Here is a 24,843-nt window from a genome sequence, read left to right on the forward strand (position 1 = left end):
AAGTAATTTTATTTGGAGGAGTCCCAGGGTGGAGCAAATGGTTAAGCACTCAACTGCTAAGTAGCTGAAAGGTTGGTGGTGTGAACACACCCAGAGGTGCCTCAAAAGAAAGGCCTGGAGATCTACTTCTGAAAGTTGACAGCCTTGAAAACCCTGTGGAGCACATTTCTACTCAGACACACGTGCGGTAGCCATGAGCAGAATCCGCTCCACAGCAACTGCTAGCTGGTTTGGGTTAGTTGGGAAGTAAGGGGACACCCGAGAGGGTGTAGGGGAGAGAGGACAGCCAGTAAAATAGTGTGTGGTTAGGCCAGATACCTCTGTGGGTGATTGGACTTAATCTCACAGGGAAAACTGGGAAATGGGGCAGAGCACACACCTCAGAATGATCCCACCTGAGAGGGAGGGAGCTGAGGTATGTGTACACGGACTCTTGGGGGTCACTGGTTAAGGACTGCTGGCAATGGGGGAGGTGGCCAGTCGTTTCCTGGCACTTTCAGCCTGCCAGAGTCAAAAGCCTTCAGAAGAGAGACACGCACCTTGGCACTGGGAAGTGAGGAAGAATACTTTCTTGAGAATCTGATGTGGAATATGGACGGGGCACAGACAGCAGCTGTGACAGAAGTCAATAGATAATGACTAAAACGGAAGAATCTAGAGATAAGAGTAAAAGCATTTACCTCTGTTAGAAAAATGGAGATAAATACCTAAAGAAATAGTAAAAAAAAAAAAAAAAAAGTTGAAAGCAATTACTTCTGAGGAGTAAAAGTCAGAGAAGGGGAGAGATGAAGCAGGGAGCGATTGTTTTATGTTATACACCTAGGAGGACTAATGGGCCCTGGTGGCACAGTGGCTAAGTGCTGGGCTGCTAACCACAAGGTTGTCAGTTCAAATCCACTAGCCACTCCTTGGAAACCCTATAGGGCAGGTCTCCTCTGTCCTAGAGGGTTGCTATGAGTCGAAATCAACTCAATGGCAACAGGTTTTTGGTTTAGGAGGACTATTTGGCTTTTTAAACAAGGGTGGTGCAAACAATTTGCTCACAGCTACTAATCTAAAGATTGGTGATTTGAACCCACCCCATGGTGTCACCGAAGAAAGGCCTGGCGATCTGCTTCTGCTGAGACTACAGCCAAGAAAACCCTATGGAGCACAGTTCTACTCTGTAACACGTGGGGTCACCATGAGTCAGAATCAACTTGACGGCAACAGGGCCTTTTTTAATATATTATTTTAATAAAAATTATATTTATTAAAAAAAATGAACAGGCCATTGCAAAGGTAATGACCTCAGGGTGAGACAAGGGCTGAGGGAGACTGGACATAAGCCCCAGTCTTGACTTCAAAACTGATCTTCACTGGGATTTCCAGGAGCATCAAGTGACAGGAGGTGGGTGGCTGTCGTGGGCACCCTGCCCCTGAGGTGTCTGCCAGACGACTCCTGTGCGGTCTAGGAGGTGGGAGAATGATGGTGACATTTACAGGTGTGGTGAAGTCACCAGGGGGAGCTGCGTGGGGAGGAGAAAGTGGAGAGGTCACTTTGGGGAATGTTGAGGTGGGGTGGCTAGCAGGATACTCGGGGGAGGTGTCAGATGGGTAGCTCAGGAGAAGGGTTAGGACCTCAGAGAATTCCTGGAAATTGTTCTCGGAGAGGTAATAGCAGCTGGTGTGGGTACAGGAAAAGCAGCCCTGGTGGTGCAGTGGTTACTCCCTTGGCTGCTAACTGAAAGGTCAGCAGTTCAAATCCTCCAGCTGCTCTGTGGGAGAAAGATATGGTAGTCTGCTCCCATAATGATTTACAGCCTTGGAAAACCTATGGGGCAGTTCTACTCTGTCCTATAGGGTCGCTGCGATGAGTCGGAGTGGGAATGGACTTAAGGCAGTGAGTGGGTACGGGAGAGACTGTCTATGAGAGGATGGAGTGAAGGAAGAGGTCCCAGGGGAGAATCTTGACACATCTGAGGGGGAGTCGGGAGACAGCATAGATAAGACCTGGTCACAAAAGTATGGGGAGAAACAGTAGAGTTGACCTGTGGCAGGTCAGGGATCAAATTTCAAGAAGAAAGGACCTCACCAGTGTCCAAGGCCGCTATGAGGTCAGGGAGGATGAGGTGCAAACACAAACCTTTGCATTTAGCCTATGCCCTTGGGTAATGGCAAAATCTCTTCCCCAGGAGTCAGGAGACCCAACTTCCAGTCCTGTCTTCACCCTAATCCTGGACAAGTTATTCCTCTTCCTGAGCTCTGTCAGAGCCCTGGTGGTACAGTAGTTAAGTGTTGGGTTGCTAACCAAAAGGTCGGCAGTTAGAATCCAACAGCCGCTCCTTGGAAACCCCATGAGGCAGTTCAACACTGTCCTATAGGGTCGCTATGAGTTGGAATCGACTTGACGGCAATGGGTTTGGTTTTGGCTTTGATTTGTGCTCTGTTGCCACTTGAGCACACTGGGCCTAGTGACCATGATCCACTGTAAGCACAAGTAGTTATGCCATGCTTATAAAACAGAAATGCTTCCATACTGCTTCATAAAAGCCACTTCCCCGAGTCCTTCAAATCTGCCCCACAACTGCCCTGGCCTTCTTGACCCCCACCCCGGGACTACCAGGTTTTACCGGCCCACCAACTACAGAGGAGGCCTCGGGCCCCTCACCTACAACCGGGACCTGCATCCATTCAGGCTGGATGGGCTCATAGCATTTCGGTTGTTAAATACTTTAACGATCACCCCTGCTAATAATAGCACTTTCCCTGCCTACCTGGCAGTGACCTGGTGAAGCTCAAATGGAATAACAGATGTGAAAGGCCTTGGAAAAGGCTCCAAATGCTGTCAAATATTGGGTAAAATACTGTTTTAACATCAAAATGCGAAAGTCGTGCTGGAAAGAGACATGGTCACAGAGGGCAGGGACACAGCTCAGTGATGAATTGCAGAGCTGGAGACAGAACAAGGGGGAGAGGGAGGGAGAGAGCTCAGGGCAGAGAAGGGAGACAGGAGATGAGAGGCTGAAATCAGGTTGACCGTGCAGACTCCATCCCCAAGCCACTGTGATGCTGTGTGCAGGACAGAGGGGACTGGGTCCCTTATCCCTACACGCCATTCCCAGAAAGCCAAGCCCGGCACAGACCACATTGCTGGGCTTCTGCTATTGCACCAGACTGCGTGTGTGTGCATGTGTGTGTATTGGGGGTACGGGAGACAGGCAGGGGATATAAGTTCTTTTGCATATTTTCTTGCTCCTGTAGCTTGATGTGACCTGTGCAGTTGGTAAAAGCCCCAGGACAGTGGGAACCACAATTATTTGGGGGTTCGTGTCACTTCTAGATGTTTGACACTCGCAGAGCCAAGCCCCATGTGTGGGGTCTTCCTATGTTATCAGTCCCAGTGGTCCTTTACTATTTCCAGGGCTTCTACCATTTACATACGTGTTCAAGCACCTTTTCTCATTCCATGCTGACAACCACTCTGTAAGTTGAATAGTGTTATTCCCATTTTATATTTGAAGAAACTGAGGTTCAAAGAAGTTAAGTGACTTGCCAAAGATAGACAGGGACAAATGGCAAAGCTGGGATGTTGACCCAGCTTTGTGCTTATTTTCTCCTTTACTAAACAGACATAGCATACCAGGGGTGGGGGTAATTGTGTTTGAAAGAAGGAAGGCCATTCTGTCTTCTTTTTTAACTCAGGCCTTCTGATTCCAACTCCAGTGCCCATAGCCATGACTCTCCAAGAACAACTGTTGGCTGCTTTATCCAGAAGAGGAACTTTCCAGAAGAATCGATTGGTACCCTTGTGCCTAATAATTTCAATATTGCCTCCACGTCTTCCCCATCTCATCTGATCTTTCACCCTTCTGTTTCATCATCTTTAAAGGCTGTTGACTGGCTTCAGGATAAAATTGAAAGTCCTGGTCACATGGCAGATCAGGCCCTTCAAAACTCAGCCCTAGCCTCCAGCTCAGGGGGGTTGCAAACTCAAAGGTGCACAGGTGCCAGGTAGGTTAGCTAAGTAAATGGGTGGAGCAGGCAGGTGTTGGGGAGATTCGATTCAAGGGAGTGGTAGGGTATGGCAAGCTGGGGACCTCATGTCCATCTGAGGGGGACAGCAGCTTCTCAGCTCTCAACAAAGGTGTCCATATGAAAATACAAGCCTAAAGTTACCTAGGGTTCTCTTCTGGTCTGTAAGAAAAGCCAAATGTCCAGATGTTTTGGGAAATCAGGCAATTTTTAAATGCTGGAATAACTTTTAAAAAATAGTGCAAGTCAAACACATCATTCTGCAGGCTGCAACTGCGGTGTAGGCCGCCATTTTGCGAGGTCTCTTTTGAACAGTCTAGTCCACTCATTATTCCTCAAACACACCGTATATTGCTCAGGTCTTGGGATCTTTGCCCATGCTGATCCCTCTTCTAGAATGCCATATCCTCCCCCCAACCTTGTCCCTTTGACAAATCTCTACTTACCTTTCAAGACCCAAGCCAACTGTCACCTTCTCCCTCTGACTGTTCGTGACTCCTTCTCCCCCTTCCCCCAGCTCCGGGCAGAATTAGCTTAAGGCCTGACTCCACCCTAGATCAGGTACTTTACCTTTCAGGGCCTCCATGTCTTCCTTTGCAAAAGGAAATGAAAACAGTACCTACCTCATGAGATTACTGTGAGGAATAAATGTGCATGTAAAGTACCTTCTGTAGTGTTTGCTAGAGGGTACAGTAAAACCAGAGAAAGCTGGAACCCGTGTAAAGCAGAAACCTGTCAGGGAAGGGAAACGCAAATATTTTCCACGCAGAGAGAGCGATAGAAAAGTAAAACTGCATCCTGTCAAAGGTAGAAAACGTGTGAGACCCAGAAAAACAAGGCGGTCCCATCGACTTCCGCCTCTCACAGGTTTCACTGTGTAGGTATTTGCTTGTTTTAGCTATTAAAAGATTCAGCAAACATTTACTGAGTCCCTACTGTGTGCTTGTCTTTGTGGGGGGTGTAGAGTTGGGTGGGGAGACTGGTACTTTCTTTTTCTTGCCTCACATTTCCATTTGGGGGGACCTCAGCTAGCATAATGCTCCTGGCCTGTCTCCCTGCTCCTCCCTGATTTATCTGATAAGTGAGTTTGGGAGCAAGAGCTGAGCATGGGAAGCTCAACCCCTTCCTCTCCTTTTCTCTCTCTTCAACCCCATCAGCCCACAGCACACCTGCGTTTGAGTTGCTTCTTCAGGTGAGGGTTCCAGGAAGAGGTGTGCAGTGTCTGGCCCTGCCACACTGGGGAACAACATCAGGGAGCCCTCCTGTGACCTCACATCCAAGCCTCATCTTCACCCTCAAGTTTATCAACTACCTATCTGCGTGACTCCCAGGTCTGTCTCTCAGTAGGTCTCAAAATTGAGTTGAGAGAGGAGGAGCGTTATGTACTGGTCCCTCCAACCAGACCCCACCACTGGGAATGCAGAAATCAATGATGTTCAGCCTCAGCCCCCAGGCAGCTCACGGTCTATTTTCTGTCTGGTCCCTTGGTGGAGAAGTTCTCTGAGACCATGTGGTAAAAGGGGGCAAAGAGCAGGGATGTTGGAGTCAGATTCGTTTGAATCCTAGTTCTGTAACTTGCTAGCTGCACAAGCTTTAGGCAAGTTATTCTGGGTCTTGATTTTGTCATCTGTAAATTGGGGCTATTGTGAGGGTCAGAGCGTATTACAAGGGAGGGCCTTTGGCTTAATCCTCCCATTCACATAGATGGGGAAATTAAAATTTTCAACAATATGCCCAGTTATGCTTCCTCCACAGCAATCTCTCTCTTAATAAACAGCGACTCCATTCTTCCATTGCTCAGGCCAGATGCCTCGGAGGCATCCTTCTCCACTGTGTATTCAATCCATCAGGAAAGTCTGTTGGCCTTACAAAATGTATCCAGAATATGGCCACGTCTCATCTTCTTCACCTCTGCTGCCACCTCCCTAGTCTGAGCTACCGTTACCTCTCACCTTGGTCACTGCGTGAGCGTCCTTAATGGTTCCGCCACTTCTACAAGTCAAATCAAGTCCTCTGCTGCTCTAATGCCTTCAAAGGCTTCCCATCTCACTCAGAGTGAAGACCACATGCTCACAGTGGCCTGTTGTTGTTGGTGGGTGCCATCAAGTCCATTTTTCACACATGGCGACCCCGTGTGAAAGAGTAGAACTGCCCTGTAGGGTTTTGTAGACTGTCATCTTTCCGGGAGCAGATCAGCAGGTCTGTCTCCTGTGGAGCCACTGGCTGGGTTCAAACCACCAGCCTTTTGGTCAGCAGCCAAGCACTTAACCGTTGCGTCACCAGGGCACCTTAACAGTGTCCGACCAGGTAAGGTACAGTCTGGCCTCTAGCTGCCTTTATGATCTAGTCTCCTGCTCTTTCCCCCCTTGCTCTCTCTGCTCCAGCCACACTGGCCTCCTTGCTGTTCCTCAAATATGTCTGGCATGCTCCTGTCTCAAGCTTTCCTACTGGCTGTTCCCATTGCCCTGGAATGACCTGCCCCAAAGCAGCCGCATGACTCGCTTACTCATGCCCATCAGGTCTTTGTTCAAATGGCATTTTCCCGATGAGATCTTCTGTGGCTGCTTTATTTTTCTCCGTTGCGCAACTGAGATTCCATACAGAGCTGCCCTGGAAAGCTCTGCAGGTTGGAGACCTGGCTGAGGGAGTAAATGTGGGCCTGTGCTGTACGTGCCAAGCTGTGTACTTGGCACAGCGTCACCTCAACCCAGACAAGTGGCCTTTTTCTAATTTGCATGAAGGTGTTGGATAAGCTAGTGGACACTCAAAATGATGTATTTTATTTCTTTTAGTTGTTGATCATTTTTCTCCCACCCTCCCTCCCAGAAGGTAAGCTCCCTCAGGACAGGGATTTTTCATTGTTCACTGCTATATCTTCAGCTCTTATGAAGCCACCTGGCACACAGTAGGTGTTCAATAAATGTCTGTTGAGTCAATGAATATGGTGACTGTTCAATAAATTCTGTTGTATTGAATTAAAGGCTAACACTAAAGAGATAGTCACGCCTTTAATGAATTCTCCTCTCCTCACATCACTTAGAAATTCTTGCCCTGGTGGCACAGTGGTTTAGTGTTCCACGGCTAACCAAAAGGTCAGCAGTTCGAATCCACCAGCTGCTCCTTAGAAACACTATGGTGCAGTTTTACCCTGTCCTTTTTTATAGGGTCACTATGAGTTGGAATTGACTCGACAGCAATGGGCTTGTTTTGTTTTTCTTTTTAGTGAAGTGAACATTCTGAGCATCCATCACCACTTTCAGTTTGTCCTCTTTGACCACTTTCTGCCATGTCTAACAGTCTGGTTTTCCTGCCATCTAGTACTGACTTCATTTCTTCTGCACTAATCACATTCAGCCTTGCCAACTCCAGCTTCTACCGTCAACTGTTTCCTGTCATTGTGCTTCCAACGAGGGACTGTCTGCAGGATGGAGTGGAGGAGATGCAACCTCCGGCAACAGCCATCCAGGCCCGTGTATCAGACTGCCTGCTTGTTATGGATTGAATTGTGTCCCTCCCAAAATATGTGTTGTAAATCTTAACCCTAGGGTTGCTATGAGTCAGAATGACTAGGCAGCTATGGAGGCTTTTTTATACATGTGGTTATAATCCCATTTGGGAATGGGTTTTCTTTGTTATGCTGATATGGCAATATTAGTGTAGACCAGAAACCAAACCAAGCCTGTTGCCATCGAATCAATTCCAACTCATAGTGACCCTATAGGACAGAGTAGAACTTCCCCATAGGGTTCCCGAGGAGTGGCTGGTGGATTTGAACTGCTGACCTTTTGGTTAGCAGCCGAACTCTTGACCACTGCACCACCAGGGCTACGATTAGTGTAGAGGTGTCTTAAGTCAGTCTCTTTGGAAATGTAAACCAAGCAGATTAGACACAGAGAGCAAGCAGAGTTGGGGGAAGAGAGATGCCACACCACATGAAGATCACCAAAGAACCAAGGAACAAGGACCTTCCTCCAGAGCCCACAGAAAGAAAGCCTTCCCCTGAGAGCCGGGGCCTTGATTCAGACTTCCAGCCCCGTAAACTGTGAAAAAATAAACTTCTGCTTCTTAAAGCCACCCACTTGTGGCGTTTCTGTTATAGCAACACTAGACAACTAAGACTGCTGCTCTCCACATATAGGGGAATCCCTCGGCCACCCCCAGTGTAGCATGTTCAAAACTGAGTTTCCAGCTCCTTACCTTCCCCTGCCCACACACCTGCTTTTTGTGCCTCAGCTGGTGGCCACAGCAGTCCCCAAGTCAGAGACCTAGCAGTCACCCTCACCAGAGGTGTGGCTGGGGTTCAGCAGGTATTGCACCAGCCCTGGGCGTGTGGTGCCACTGAGCAGTTTCTCTTAACCCAGTATGGCCCTCAGTGTATCTAAGGAAAATGGTGCCTATGATAAGCACTGAAATTGCACCCATGCCCAAACATCTGACACCTCTCTTTCAGATAACCTTACCATAATTTCAGCTCAAAAATACAAGTGAAGCTTGTTAATCTTTTTCACTAACACATTACCACACTTGAGGAAGGATGTTGGGCCCTACTGGGTTAATAGAAACTACTCAGTGGCACCATGAGCCCGGGGCTGGTGCAATACCCCAGATACGCCAACCGCTCCCTCCCTTGCCCCCACATTCAGCCAACCATCAAAGCCTGTTGATTTAATCCCCTAAAAAGCTTTTCAAAAAGGTGTCCCCTTTTCACTGCCTTAGCTCGGTGCCTCATGGCCTCATCTTTCCCTATTACAATGGCCTCCTAACTGTTCCCCTGCCACGGTCTCCTTTGCCCACATTGCCCCAATTCATCCTGAAGCGGGAGTAGTTTTCCTTAAAATTAGATCTGACTCTGTGACACTCCTTCTAAGAATGCTTCAGTGGGGCCTCGTTACAGGAAGATGAAGTCTACGCTGTCAGACCCCGTGATCTGGCCCCTACCAGCTTCTCCAGCCTCACAGTCCACAACTACCTGCTCTTCTTGCTGCTGTAAAACGGAGCTACATATGGTTGCTGGGACGTTCCATGCAAGCTCATACCTCTGTGCTTTGTGCATGCTGTTCCCTCTGCCTGGAATGCGTCCCCCCAGCTTGGCCTCCTGGTCAACTCCCATTTCAAAGACAGTGGCATCAAACCCGGCTCTGCCACTTACCAGCTATGTTGGGTCACTTTTCTAACCCCTCTGTGTCTCAATTTTCTCTTCTGTAAAATGGGAATAGTAACGGAATCTACCCCTTAGGAAGTTTTCTGATGATTAAGGGAATTACTTGATGAAAAGCCCTACTACCATCTCTAAAAAAGGGTAAATAATAAATGTTTGTTGAAGATTCTACAGAAGAATCCTGGTCAAAAGGGTGAAAATGCAGAACAGAATTTAAAATTCTCATGGACTCCAGGCTTCCTAGAGCCATGAAGGTTGGATGGACCCCTGATTCTATTGCCCTGAGATAATATTTAAACCTTAAACTAAAAATATCCCCTGAAGGCTTCTTAAAACCAAACAAAAGTTAGCTTCACTAGTAGAAAATGTCTGCCTTGAGCATTTTAAAGAACTATGGGATCTATATGGTTTTTTTTTAGTGGGATATATATCTATATGGGGTATATGGGATATGATCTATATGGGATATATATATATATTAAGATCTATATGGGATCAAATTCACGACAGCAACTTGAAAGATTAGATAAGAATCTTAGGGAGCAGTGAGTTTATGTTAATGTGGGAGGAACAGCTCACAAAAGGAGGGTGAGAATGGTTACGTAACTCATTGTCACTAAATGGTACATGTAGAAACTGTCGAATTGTTGTGTTTTGCCATGTATATTCTCAACAACAAAGATAAATAAAATTTTAAATAAATAATGTTTTGTAAAATGTATTTTTCAAAGTCTCCTCAGACATCACTTCTTCCCTCTCTTCTGCCATCTCTGTCTTGTTCAAATGTCTGTCATCACACTTATCTCAATACAAGATGGCTTGTGTACTTGTCTGTCCCTCTGGCTGAAATCACTGGACTGTGGTCTCCTTGAGGGCCGGCCTCCAATGTGGATTCATCAATATTGGTTCCATTTCATTGAACTGAACAAAGACCAACCTTGAATAAGACATCCAGAAGGGCTTTCCTTTCCTCCAGTTCATGGAAGAACATGGACACTGTGTTCCAAGGTGGCCTGGCTGAGAGGCCCCATCAGGCCTCCACGCTGCTGCTGGCTGTCACCAGTGCTGTCTTGCTCAGGGGAGTCCGGGCTACTAGTGGTCAGGCAACATTCAGAGCCTGGTGCTGACATCCAAGCCCATTGTCTCCTGCTGAGTAGCACTTGTAGGGAAGATCCCATGAAACTGCTTGGGAAGCCAGAAGCTAGGAATGTGGTGGGTCAAAGTCTGGTAGCTACATAGACAGCTAACCCTCCTCATGCTCCCAGCCACTTCAGCTTGGTCCGTAGCCTGATGTGTCCTTTGCTGTGGGTCCACCTGCCAAAACCAAACAAACCCATTGCTGTCAAGTCGATTCCGACTCATAACAACCCTGTAGGGCAGAGTAGAACTGCCCCATAGGGTTTTCAAAGAGCGGCTGGTAGATTTGAACTGCCAACCTTTTGGTTAGCAGCTGAGCTCTTAACCACTGCTCCACCAGGGCTCCTGCCCTTAGCTCAGTTCCTCAGAGTCCCTGGGGATGGAGACTGTTTCCCATTCTATTCCTGGTGTTTTTTCTCTTTCTGACCTTTCCCTGCTACCTTCTTTCTGGCTCCGTTTTCTTTCTGAGAGCCACAGTTTTCTCCCTTCAAAGCTTCATCCCCACCCCTGACTGTTCCTCTGTTCCCTTCACCTTCAGTCTCAGCTTGTCTTTCTACAGGGACCATTTTTCTTCCTTGGGTTGATCCTTTTGCTTGCCACCTCCTGGCTTGTCCTTGAGGAGCCCTGGTGGCACAGTGGTTAAGACCTCGGTTGTTTGTCAACTTAGCTGGGCCATGATTCTCAGTGGTTTGGCCACCATATGATGTGATCACTTCCATGGTGAGATTTGATATGTGATCACGTCCGTGATGGGATCTGCTGTGAGTAGCCAATCAGTTGAAAGGGGGTTTCCTTGGGCAAGTCACCTGCATCGAATATAAGGGGGCATTCTGGCAAGGCTCTTGGGCTTTTGCTCACTCTGGATCTGGCAGCTGGCTCCTGTTCATCTGACTTCCGGTTCTTGGGACTTGAGCTTGCAGCTTACCTGTGGTCTTGCCTGCCGATCTTGGGATTTGTCGATCTTCACAGCCTGTGAGCAAGAGCCCTGCTGTCTGACCTGCCGATCTTGGGCTCATCAGTCCCTGTGGCTACATGAATCAGGAGACACTTCTATCCTGAACAACGAACTTGAGACATTCCAGCCTCTACAACCACATGATCCATTTCCTTGTATAAATCTCTCTCTCTATATATATATTTATGGAAACCCTGGTGGCGTAGTGGTTAAGTGCTATGGCTGGTAACCAAAGGGTCGGCAGTTTGAATCCGTCAGGCGCTCCTTGGAAACTCTATGGGGCAGTTCTACTCTGTCGTATAGGGTCACTATGAGTCAGAGTCGACTCGACGGCACTGGGTTTGGTTTTTTGTTTTTGTTTTTGTTTTATACACTTTACTCGTTTTTCTTCTCTAGAGAACCCAGCCTAAGACAGCCTGCTAACCAAAAGGTGGACAGTTTGAATCCACCAGCCACTCCTTGGAAACCCTATGGGGCAGTTCTATTCTGTGCTATAGGGTCCCTATGAGTCAGAATCGACTTGACAGCTTCAGGTTTGGTTTGGTTTGGTTTGGGCTTGCCCTCACCTCTTGTTCCTGTGCTTCTCTTTTCCCCTGGCTCTCTGTGCTGCCTTAACCACACCCACCTCCACCTGCAGTTTCTCAGTCTGTGTATCTGTAATTGAAATGGATCCTTCCAAGAACCTTCCACTCACAGAGGTTTGTGCCCTTCTGGAGGAGACTGCCTGAGCAAGGTAGAGCAGAAATTCAGCATATAGTTTAGGGGAATTGGCTGCAGGGACCAGGAACATTGAAAGATTGCCCACGAGTGGGAAGCTCTCGGCTTCTTCCCACATTTGCAGACATTCCTGAGGGCTAGGATCACCTCTGCCCAGACACCCTGCTCCGCAGGAGAGAGAATCCCAGTCAGCTTGAAAGAAAAAAACAGATTTAACCCCCTGAGATTAACCATAAAGTAGGAGTAACCCATATGCAAATGAGCATCCTGAAGCCTCTCTGTAGAGCAGAACTTCTTCCGTGAAGACCTGAAGGGACAGCCTAAAGGAAAGTGTGCTTCGTCTTCCTCCTTGTACGTAATTACTGAGCCCTTTCTTACCAATCATGCTTATTTTAATGTAAGAACAAGGAAAGTGTCAGAATGTCATGAGACAAAAGTATGATCTCATTTATTTTTGCAGAAAAAAAATATATATATGAGACCTGAAACACGTACTTAAGCCAGGTGTTCTGGAAGTGATTAAATAAGAAGACTAAGAGGAGGACCTACGTGTAAAATACAGCTCAAGAGGCCTGGTGCCATGGATTCAACCTGCTCATTACACTGTAAAGGTGAATAATTCATCACATTTTACCCGGCGCTAAGTACTGTTGAGGATTAGTCTTCAGTTTATTTGCAGACCACATTAACCCTTACCTGCCTCCATATGCCATTTCCTGGGGGAGGTTTGTGGAAAATCTCTCGGCTGCTCTTGTGTACACATTAGCAAGAGCTGGACAGCAGTGGTGGGCAGTGGTTAAGAGCTCGGCTGCTAACCAAAAGGTCGGCAGTTCAAATCCACCAGCCACTCCTTGAAAACCCTGTGGGGCAGTTCTACTCTGTCCTATAGTATCACTATGAGTTAGAATTGACTCCAGGGCAATGGGTTTGGTTTTTTTGGACAGTAATTCCTAACTAACCCCCTTCAGGAAATTCATCGAGGAACACAAAATACACATCGACCCTGCTTTTGACCCTACAAATGGCCAAGTGCTCGGCTACTAACCAAAAAGGTTGGTGGTTCAAACCCACTCAGAGGCACCTTGGAAGAAAGGCCTGGTGATCTGCTTCCCATAGGTCCCAGCCATGAAAACCCTATGGAGCAGTTGTACTCTGAAACACATGAGGTCTCCAAGAGTCAGAATCAACTCAATGGTAATTGGTACCCTGGTTCTAAGGATCCCTGGTGGTGCCATGGTTAAGCACTTGGCTGCTAATGGAAAGCTTGGCAGTTCGAACCCACCAGCAGCTCCACAGGAGAAAAGACCTGTCCATCTGCACCTCCAAAGTTTCTAGCCTGGGAAACTCTATGGGGCAGTTCTACTCTGTCCTATAGAGTCCTATGAGTCGGAATCAACTCGATGGCATACAACGGCACAACATCTTGCTTCTGGGGCACTTTTCACCTCATAACCTTTGAACCCTTGCACTCCTGGGCTGTCTTCTCCATTTCACTTATCAATTATCCTTTTATTTCTGCACCATACATGGTAGCTCAGAACTTTGCTGTCATGCTGGACTCATGACCAAAGCCTTCTAACTGATCAGCCCCTGCTCTCCAGAGGCCCTGGGTGGTTAAAGCACTCAGCTGCTAACTTAAAGTTTGGAGATTTGAGTCCATCTAGAGGCACCTGGGAATAAAGGCCCAGAGATCTACTTCTGAAAAACCAGCCATTGGAAACCCTGTGGAACACAGTTCTACTTTGACACACATAGGGTTGCCATAAGTCAGGGGCAACTCAACCACAACTGGTACATACAACTAATGTTCCTAAAATCTGCTTTTCACCCCAATCTTTCTTGACTTAGATGCCTCTGGTGGTGGGTCCTGCTCAAGGACACAGATCTGCCTCCTTCACCCAGCACTCAAGGCCCCCTTTGATCTGGCACCACCATCTACCCAACCTCACCTCCCACTTCTCCCTTCCAGACATCTTCCCTCCTGACACACCCCCCCCCCCCGTGTTACCCTGCACAGCCAGGCTTTCTGCTGCATTGGCTTTGACTTCACCCACCTCCCCAAAGGAAGTGTGTCCCCTGCCTTCCAGCATCCAGCTAAAATCTCTGCTCCTCCATAAAGCCACCCCCAACAATTCCAGGTCACTCGGAGCTTTCCCATCTTCCACCAACTGTAGGCCACCTGCTCACTCCGGTATAAGGTGGACTGCCCCAAAAGTGGGGCTCTAGGCTTCTGCCTATAAGGAACTTAGGAATGGCAATCTGGTTGGAAGCAAGAACTGGGGGACTTGTCTCAAAGCTCTGCAAGGAATTCAGCTGATTCTTTACAGATTCATAAAAGCAGCAGCTTTTCTAAAGGCACTTGCATTCATAGTTTACTAAGAGTAAGAAGACATTAATTGTCCAAAAAATATACTACTTTTATTTAGGGTAGTTTGGGGGGGTGATAATGGAGATGTTGTTGTTAGGTGCCATCAAGTCAGTTCCGACTCATAGCAACCCTGCGTACCACAGAACGAAAAACTGCCGGGTCCTGTACCATCCTTACAATCATTGTTATGCTTGAGCCCATTGTTGGAGCCCATAATGGAGATGGGGGGGAACAAAATATGTCTCCCCAACCTGCTCCTTGGCAATGCCACAGCCATTGTACCACTAAAGGTACTAGCATTTATTGAGGACCTACTGTGTGTTGAACTCTGCTGGGGAGGGTTAAAAAGATGAAATACAACAGTGCTGCTCCAAAGAACTCAGAGTTCAGTGTAAGAGACACAAACAAATCCTTCGTATATAAAAGCATTGTATATGAAGTAGGAGCCCTGGTGGTGCAACGGTTAGGTGCTTGGCTGCTAACTGTAAGGTTCAAACCCATCCAGCAGCTCTGTAGGAGAAAGAGGTGGTGATCTGTTTCCATAAACATTATAGTGGTCCCCTCTTATCTACCGGAGATACGTTCCAAGACACCCCGTGGAAGACCAAAACTGCGGATGATACTGAACCCTATATAATACTGAGATTTGTCCTATACATACAAACCTATGATAAAGTTTAATTTATGAATTAGGCACAGTAAGAGATTAACAACAACAATAATAAAATAGAACAATTATAACAATGCACTGTAATAAAAGTTATATGAATGACAGAGTGGGATGGTGTGAGATTTTACCACACTGCATACTCATTTAACATTTTCAGACCGCGGTTGACCGTGGTTGACCGCGGGTAACCAAAACCATGGAAAGCGAAACCATAGATGGGGGGGCTACTGTACAGCCTAGGAACCCTATGGGGCAGTTCTACTCTGTCACGCGGGGTTGCTAAGAGTCGGAATTGACTCAATGGCACCTAACGACAAACATATATAAAAAGAGCACCTAGTAGGTGTCAGAATTATACAAATCCAAGTTTAGAACCATTTATTTGCCTCATTTCCTGCCGTCTTATTTGGTGTTTCAGCTGTCTTGGAAGGCCTAGGCCTGCTCCTTCCCAAGGTAGCAACCCCCCCACCCCCAGCCCCAGGACTAGAAGGCAAGCTCATGAGGGTGCAGGCCCCATACTCCTCCCAATTCCCCAAATGATCCTGCAACAGGGTTTCTCCTTTGATTCCCCCTCTGCTTCTTGGGGAGCAGGTCAGCTGGGTTCACAGGACCACCCCATATTTACTTCCTTTACTCCAACTTGAGACAATCTCAGACCTATCTTCGCTTTTACTCTAGGACCTTAAAATTGTTTTTTCTGAGTCTCCAGCTGGGTCTCTTGCCTCAAATCCCTGCAGGAAATGAACGAATGAATGAGTGATGGCTCTCACATGTCCTCATTGGCATAGTGACATCAGTGTGGCCCACGGAGTGGCCTTCCATGCTCGCTGAGGTTTAGAGGGCAATGTGACCTGCTCCAGGTTACACAGCTGTAAGTGGATCACCCTGCCCCAGGGACTGTAGTTGACTTTGGACCACCCCATGTTTCTGTTTAAGTCAGGTTCAGAGTTGCAGTTTACATGCTCCCACCCACCTGCAATGACCTTCACCAGTACTGACCTACATATCTGCCTGGAGGACAGGTTTATGAGCCCAAACAGGATGGGCAGTAGCTTTTGAGCTGTTCTCCGTGTGGTGAGTTGGCCGGCCTCTATGCCTGGAATGCATCAGAAAACTGTTTTTTGGTCCTCTGCTGGCATGGAGGCCTCATTGACTTCCTAGTCACACAGGTTACTTCCCCCTTCACTTCCTGCCCAGACTCATTTCTAGCTGCAGCCTCAGCCCACAGGCCCAGCAGACACCTGGGAAGCTCCTGCTGGTGACCCAGATGATTTTTGTGGTCAAGGTCGGCCCAGCCCAGCCTACAAAGAGCAACCCATGAAACGCAAGACACATGGTCCCGGAACTCTAACTGGCTGGCCAGAGAGGCAGAGTCAAAAGGCTGACTGCCTGGGGTCGGGGTCAGGTCTTAAAGAAGGCCACCCCCGAACTGCAGCAACCAGACAGGTCCAGGGACACCCCACCCCGTAGCGTTGACTCCATCTGCACCTGTATGGAGCCCCTCATTGACCCAGGGCACCCTGGGCCTGCTGCTCAGCAGCTGAGTTCATCATCTGAACAACCAGCATCACATACAGACCAAGAAGAATTATTCCTTTTTTTTTTCTTTTTTTGGAAGAAAGGATTAAAATCTAAGCAAGGTAAAGGACCTAGAAGGAAAGAAACCCTCAAGAGTGGCAAAAGAAACTATAATTAAAATAGCAAATTGCCATTCCGGTGGGTGCAGGGGTGGGGGTGGATGAATGTGAAGACCAAGAGACATCCAGTGAAGCATCTGACAGAAATGATTCCCAGGGATGTTCTGGGCAGAAAAAAATCCATCTGGAAACAGAGAAAGGAAATGAAACAAGAATTTGCTGCATTATTTAAAGCTTTCGGGAGGGGGAGGGGGAGGGGGAGGTGTGGAACATTCAGGAGAGAGGAGTTAAGAGAGAAAAGAATTGAATCGTTCTACCAAAGGGAGATTAAAGGAATCATAAGGGCTTTTTAAAATGACTCAAGAGAAAAAAAAAAAGGGGGGGGGGATGCAAATAATTGTGGGCAGTGAACTTAATGGCGGCCACGGTTCTTAGTTCCTTCTTTAAATCTGCTTCACCAGAAAAGGAAGGAGAGACATTTGTATGCTTGTGGAGTGTTGGAGTCCTTGAAAACACAGCTCCAGCTCCGTAGAGCTCAGACAAAACCAAACATTCGGCAGAGTGTGTGTCCCGGGATAGGGCAGAGCTGGCTGGGAAATCAGACTCCATGGTCGGAGCATCTGCTTACATAAAAATACCCGACGCTCCCTCCCTTTCTTGGATGTTTGACTTCCCAAATATTTGACTCTTTCATGGAAGGCTACAGAAATTAGCAAAGTCAAACCACGCACTTATGATAAGCCACACTGGAATTAGAAGGCCTGGGCTTGAATCTTAGCACTATCACTAGCTTTGTGACCTTGGGCCACTTACTTGACCTCTCTGAGTTTCATCACCTTATAGGACTGTGGTGAGGATTAAATAGGATTAAATATGAGCTCTCTGGTGGTGTAGTGGTTAAGAGCTATGGCTGCTAACCAAAAGGTTGGCAGTTCACATCCACCAGCCACTCACTGGAAACCCAAGGGGGCAGTTCTACCTTGTCCTATAGGGTCACTATGAGTCAGAATCGACTCGACGGCAATGGGTTTGGTTTTTTGTTTTTAGTGCCTATCACTGCGTTGGGCACAGCGTGGGCTGTCAGCGAAGGTTCATTGAATTTAAATCCCCCACCCATTACCAGGACATGCTATGCATTGAGTCCTGCCTTTGGGAAACACTCCATCCTGGGATCTGCATTTTATGATGGTGGTTCAATGGTAGAATTCTCACCTTCCATGATGGAGACCTGGATTCAATTTCTGGCCAATGCACCTCATGGCCATGGATCAGTGGAGGCTTGCATGTTGCTAGATGCCGAATAGGTTTCGGTGGTGTTTCTAGACTAAGATGGACTAGGGAGAAAATCTTGGTGATTTACTTCTGAAAATCAGCCAGTGAAAACACTATGGATTCACCAGCAAATATAGGTTTGGTAGTGGATATTTCTACATACATGACTATAAGTTCAGCTCATGCAGAGCACACAAGGGGTAAAGTCAGGGAAACCTCTTAGACATAACCAAACACTTCACGGAATGAAGTTCCTAGGCTACAAGACAAAGAACCATAGACTCGGGGGACATCTACATCAATTGGCACAACAGACCACATAAAGTCAATGTCCTGCATCCTACTTTGGTGAGTAGCATCTGAGGTTTTAAAAGCTTGCTTGCAGCCATCTAGATACAACTATTGGTCTCCTCCTGTCCAGAGTGAGGGAGAGTGAAGGAAACCAAAGACTCAAGGGAACAATTAGTCCAAACAACTAATGGACCACATGAACCATAGCCTACATAACCCTGAGACCAGAAGAACTAGATGGTGCCCAGCTATCACTACCGACCGCACTGACTGGGATCACAAGAGAGGGTCCTGGACAGAGTGGGAGAAAATTGTAGGAAAAAAACAAATTCACACAAAGCAACAACAACAACAACAACAAAACTGGCTTGCTGGTCTGACAGAGACTGGAGGAGCCCCTGAGACTGAAGCCCTAAGGCACCTTTCTTACCTGGAAATGAAGCCTTTCCTGGAGACCACCTCCCAGCCAAACAACAGACAAGCCCATAAGATAAACAATATCCAAGAGGAAACAGGACCATATTCCTTAGAACAATCAATTGGAAGATGAGAAGGCAGGAAGGGGTAGATAAAGAACAGGGGGAAACCAGAGCAGAAATGGGGAGGGTGCTGACACACTGTGGGGAATGAAACTAAGGTCATGAAATACTTTATGTACAAATTATCAAATGGGAAACTGATTTGCTCTATAAACTTTCATCTAAAGCACAATTTAAAAAAAAAAAAAAAAAAACCCTGTGAATCACAAGGGTCTGATCTGCAGCCGATCACAAGGACGGCTCAGGGCTGGGCAGAGTTTCGTTCAGTTGTGCATGGGGTCACCATGAGTTGGGGGCTTCTGTCCCCTTGCACATAGCCACCCATACTCATACCCACCTGTGGTTCTCATCACCTAAGCTCTTTCCCAGCTCTGGGCTCCTCAGCCTTTTCCCAGAGGCCACCCCCTACCCTTGTAAGATGTCTGCATATCCTGGGGCCCAGGCTCACCTGAACCCCCGAGCTCTGGTCTAGCCACGTCCCTGTACCCTGTGGTGGTGAAGAGGAAATACAACTTCCCTCTCTCTGGCTCATCACATCCAGGTTTATGATGGAGCCACCAGACCCAGGACTCTACAGTTTGCAATTGCCCCGTGTCAGGCCACCTGGTATCACTGTACAGCTCTGTGCATTCTGGGATGGAAGAGACCTGCTTAGTCATCCAAACCCCCAATTTACTCACCCTTTGGGGACAGAGGCAGTTGACCCCCGCCAAGCCCATGCCTGCAGTGCCCATCTCCTCGTGTATAGCCTGTTCCGTCGGGAAGAGTTTGGGAGGTATAGCAATCATATTTACCACAGAGCCAGTTACCAGACAATGAGTTGAAGCAAATCACGTAGCCTCTCCAAGCTTCAGTGTCCTCATCTGTAAAATGGGGATAATTATACACACCTCAGAGCCCTGGGACACAGTGGTTAAGAGACCACCTGCTAGCCAAAAAGTCAGCAGTTCGAACCCACCAGCCACATCTTGGAAACCCTATGGGGCAGTTTGTCCTGTAGGGTAGCTATGAGTCAGAATTGACTCAGTGGGTTTAATTTAGTTATACACACCTCATGGGGTGTTGGGAAGATTAACTAGGAAATATAAGTGCAATCTTTTGGTAAGCTGTAAAGTCCTAAACTTTATTAAATGTATATTAAGCTGAAAACGCATGTTAACTATTGATTGTTTATGCATAGCCCAGGAACCAGTCAGCCCATGTCCCTTGAGGAACTCTGCTTCTGCTCTTTGCCTGGAAGCTGGGATCACTTACCCTACCACATTTTTCTTTTTTGGCTTCCTGGGAGCCCTGGTGGTACAGTGGTTAAGAGCTACAGCCACTAACTAAAAGGTTGACAGTTCAAATCCATGAGTCGCTCCTTGGAAACCTTCTAGGGCAGTTCTACTCTGCCCTTTAGGCTTACCCTGAGTCGAAACTGACTTGACAGCAATGGGTTTTGGGGTTTTTTTTGTACCCTAAGCTTTTTTTTTTTTTTAAAGCTTAGCTCTAATCAATCTGTATAGTAATTGTTGCATATCAGTCTCCTACTGTGGACTGGGAACTCCTTGAAGGTAAGCCAGAAAAAAAAAAAAGAAAAACCCAAACCCGTTGCTATTGAGTCAATTTTGACTCATAGTGACCGTATAGGACACAGTAGAACTGCCCCACAGAGTTTCCAAAGGAGCGCCTGGTAGATTCAAACTGTCGACATTTTGGTTAACAGCTGTAGGTGTTAACCACTACACGACCAGGGTTTCTTCCTTGAAGGTAGGAGCTGTTTATTCATTCAACAAGCATAGGTCCTTCTTGCCTAGCCCACAGCAAAGGGGAGGAGGTGAGCTCAATACACGTTTGATGAATGAATGGACTGAGGGCTGGATAAGATATGCCAGATATGGCCACCAGAGGGCAATCAAGTCCTTCCTAAGCAGCTCTGCCTTAGCCGTTGCAGAGGCCCTTCTCAGAGAAGAGGAGGCTCCACAAGAATTATTCCTTGTGGGTGAAAGCCAGAGCCTGGGGCTTGGGACCTAAATTCTCCCTTTGTGTCTGGAACTAGCTCTGTGCAAAGACAGGACCACCTACGGTAGTGTCCTAAGTCCTCTACGGCTGCCTGGAGCCTGGGTGGCCAAGATGACCCTGGAGGAGAGAACCAGGTTGTGCTCCAGGGCAGTGCTGGTGAGCTGCTGACTGGGTCTGAGGGCCTTTTACATGCGTGCACACATGTGTGCGAGTCCACGAGTGGGCAAGCTTATTGGAGCCCTTGGTCTCCTCCTTGGCCATCTGTCCATCCACGTACCTTCACAAGCAGTGTGGCAGAAAAGCCCCCAACAACACAGAGGCCTGGGAGATAGGTCAGCCCACCCACTTACCCACTGTGTAGCCTGGTCAAGCAGGTGCCCTTTTCTGGGTCTCAGTTTCCTCATTTATTGAATGACAGTATTGGGCTAGATGGAAAGGGCCTTTCTAGCTGTGAGTTTATTCTTTGTGTCTCTGAGGTATGAGTCTCAAGTTCAAAGCCTTTGGGTAACCTTGGGGATTCTCAGACTGGATTGGAACCTGAATCCCTTAGGAGGGGCCTCTGCTACCTCAGGCTTCCTATCAGGGCAAAACCCAGCCTCACTTGGCTGGTTACCTGCAAAATGCTGCCTGGGCTCAGAGAGGGAGGTTGTCAAACAGCTGTGGGGGTGTTGTCACTCGCCTTTCTGTCTGTGGAAGTTTCCTGGGGGGGGGGGGGGGGTCGGTCCACAGGTCTTCCCCATGTCCTGTGCTACCCCCAGGCCCCCTCCTCTCATTCCCAAACCACCAACGGTCTCTTCTGGCCCCGGACATTGCTGTGGGCTGGGAAGGTGAGAGTGGAGAACGGCCAGTGGTCTGGGACATGGACAGCAAGCAGAGCTTGGAGCCTACACCTTCTGGGGCCTCTTGGGGCCTCTTGGGGGGTCTCTTTCCAGGACCTCCCTCAGCCCCACCTTTCACCTCCTGGCGGGACAGGCCAGACGATGAGAATCTACCCAAGCACAAGCTGCTGTTGAAGTGAAGGGAAAGATGTTTCTTTATAATTTTCCCCTTGAAATAAACCCAGACTTAAGAACAACAGAAACACGCAAAATGTGTTTTTAGTGGAACCCAGATGGAGGGCTGGAAGCCCAGCAGGCTGTCTCCAGAGAGGGTTCTTGTCTCTGGAATTCTATCCTTTCCTCCCTACACCCCACACTATCCTCCCCCTAGTCCTTGGGCTTGGGCTCTCTGGCCTGGGGCTGCCTGGCTGAGGCCATCCCCTTGGGGTTGTTTTCAGGTAGGCAGAGTGCTCCCCCACCCTGTCTCTCCAGACCCAAGGCTGAGTCTGGCATCTATCTGAGATCTGTGGCTTCAGAGTTTTGAGGGAGGGGAGTGGGGACCGGGACCAACTCAATCCAAACACCTGGATTTGTAGAAGTACAACAAAGAGACTGAATGAAGACATCTGAAAAAAATACTCTAAGGAATTCTGCTCACCCACATGGTCCACTGCTTCTCATTAAATAGTTACAGCTCTCCATATTAACATATGCAAATCCAGCCCTGTGCGTGAAGACTTAGGATACAAAGGCCTGTCCTGACAACCCCCTTCAACCTCCAAATTGGCCCAATGACTTAGTTCCCTGGGAGATGAAGAAATCTCACAGGTTCTATTTTGAGTCTACTAAAACAACAAAGGTCTTGAGAGTTGTAGCCATGGGTATGGTCTTTCCTTGAGGGAAAACAGATGAGGGGAGTATCATGGGAAAACTAGAGACACTGATCCTATAGACACAACCCCTTCTATCATTTATCTACCAGTCAGTTTTTCAAAAAACATTCCTGGATGTCCACCATGTGCCAGGGGCTGTACTGGGTGCTAAGGACACAGAGGTAGTCAAGATGTAGTCTGGTGGAGAAGGAAATCAGAGATTATAACTGAACAGCTGATGGAAGATGCTGAGTTTGGTCATGGGTGAGTTCAGTTTGAAGGCCTCTGGGACTTCCAGGTGGAGATCATTGGATGTAGGGGGTCTGACACTCAAGAGTAAAGTTTGGTCTGGGAATGTAGATTTGGGAGTTGTCAGTGTAGACGTGGTTATCAGAGTAGATGTGGCAGACAAGACACTTGAAGAAAGGAGTGGAGGGCTGAGAGCCATATTGGGCAAGGGAGGATGTCCCATTTAAGGAATGCAGGAAGAGAAAGAGAAGCTATAATGGAGACTGCATTTGCCCCATGCCAGGCCACCAGGAATCACCGTGCAGCCCTATGCTCACTGGGTGGGAGAGAGCCAATTAATTGTCTAAATCCCCAATTTACCAACTGTCTCAGTTATCTAGTGCTGCTATAACAGAAATACCACGAGTGGATGGCTTTAATAAACAGAAGTTTATTCTCTCACAGGCTAGAAGTCTGAATTCAAGGCTCCAGCTCCAGGGGAAGGCTTTCTCTCTCCGTCAGTTCTGAGGGAAGTTCCTTGTCATCAATCTTCCCCTGGTCTAGGAGCTTCTTAGCACAGGGACCCTGGATCCAAAGGATGCTCTCCTCTCCTAGTTCTACCTTCTTGGTGGCAGGAGGTCCCCCTGTCTCTCTGCTCACTTTCCTTTTTTATATCTCAAAAGAGATTGACTCAAGATACAACTTAATCTTGTAGATTGAGTCTTGCAGCATTAACATAGCTGCCTCTAATCCTGCCTTATTAACATCATAGAGGTTAGGATTTACAGCACACAGGAAAATCACATCAGGTGAGAAAATGGTGGACAATCACATAATACTGGGAATCATGGCCTAGCCAAGTTGACACACATTTGGGGGGTTCACAATTCCATCCATAACACCAACCAAGGTCAGAAAAGTGCAGGGAGCTGGGGAAGAGTAATGTATCAAGGACATCAGGCATGGAGGGAGATTCAAGAAGAAAGGAGGACTCAACGGGACCCAACATCACCAATGAAGCCTAAACCATGTTTATGGGAAGCTTCATCAGGAGACACAGGTACCCTTTGCCAGGGTGTGTTCATTAGTACGGGGGGAGGGGAGTAGAGGGGGAGGCTGGAGGGGAAAACGAGAGGTGAGGGAGCAGAGCCATCTTCAGGAAGCTAGGCAGAGGGTGAAGCTGGATGGGGATGTAGGTGCTGAGGAAGAGAGCTGAGGCTGTTTGAGTGCCCACCTCACGAGGGCCCAGCCCAGGGCTCGGGGCATAGCAAGCTCAGGAGAAGAGAGTGTTCTTCCTCCCTTCCTCCCCTCTTCCAGAAGAGTCAAACGGAAGATTGCCATGTCCATCCTGTGTGAGGGAGCGGCTATGGTGCTTTTCTTCCAGTCATTCAGTAAATATTTATGGAACATCTACTATGTGCCAGACTCAATACCAGGTGCTGAGGACATAGGAGAGAACAAAAGACATGGTCCTACCTTCTTTTGTGGGAAGAATTTCTATTCTGTCCCAATTCTGCATGAATGACAATGGCCCTGGAATGTCCACGGCATAGGTGGGAAAGCACGTGGTCCTCATCTGTGTCCTCTTGAGATTCCTCTGTCCCTAGCTGGCCTGGTAGCTCACGAAGGCACATTCCTGCCACGGACTTGTTTAAGGGATGTACCTTAGGTGGCTACCCTTGGGGGCTGGGGGTTTGCATTTTCAGAGGCAACTCTTAGAGAACAAAAAAGCTTTCCTATCAGAATGGCTGGAGCCCTGGTGGTGCAATGGTTAAGAGCTACAGCTACTAATCAAAAGGCTGGCAGTTTGAGTCCACCAGCCTCTCCTTGGAAACCCTATGCGGCAGTTCTACTTCGTCCTATAGGGCTAATGGCAACGGGGTTTTTTATTATCAGATAACTCTGGAATGATACCAAAATATCAAGCAGCCTAAGAGAGCTGAGGAGAACTCTTTTTTTTTTTTTCAGTAGAAAGGGCAGATATTTTCCTTGGGCTCCTCGAATCATTCATGGAGTCTGTGTTTCTGTTCCGCTGCCTCTTGAAGTTGCTCCTGCCTACGACTCTTCCTCCCAGCTGCCCCCCGCCCCGCCCCGCCCCTTTGTTTCCTCCTCTTTTACCTTTTTCCTTTTTGACGCTTACCTTCTGTGGGGTGGTCTGCAGCAGGA

At 47.8% G+C, this 24,843-nt stretch overlaps 1 protein-coding gene across 1 annotated transcript in view; it reads right to left on the reverse strand.

The window, feature by feature from the left end:
• The window catches only part of VPS8 (VPS8 subunit of CORVET complex), a 275,359-nt gene extending 255,822 nt beyond the window's left edge, over positions 1–19,537 (reverse strand). Inside the window, exon 1 of the mRNA XM_049881052.1 lies at positions 19,439–19,537. The gene's annotated coding sequence lies outside the window, so the exon portion shown is untranslated. The remainder of the gene's footprint in view (positions 1–19,438) is intronic.
• Between the last annotated feature and the right edge of the window lie 5,306 nt (positions 19,538–24,843).

This window comes from Elephas maximus, chromosome 1 (genome assembly GCF_024166365.1).
Source record: "Elephas maximus indicus isolate mEleMax1 chromosome 1, mEleMax1 primary haplotype, whole genome shotgun sequence".
Classification (NCBI taxonomy): domain Eukaryota; kingdom Metazoa; phylum Chordata; class Mammalia; order Proboscidea; family Elephantidae; genus Elephas; species Elephas maximus.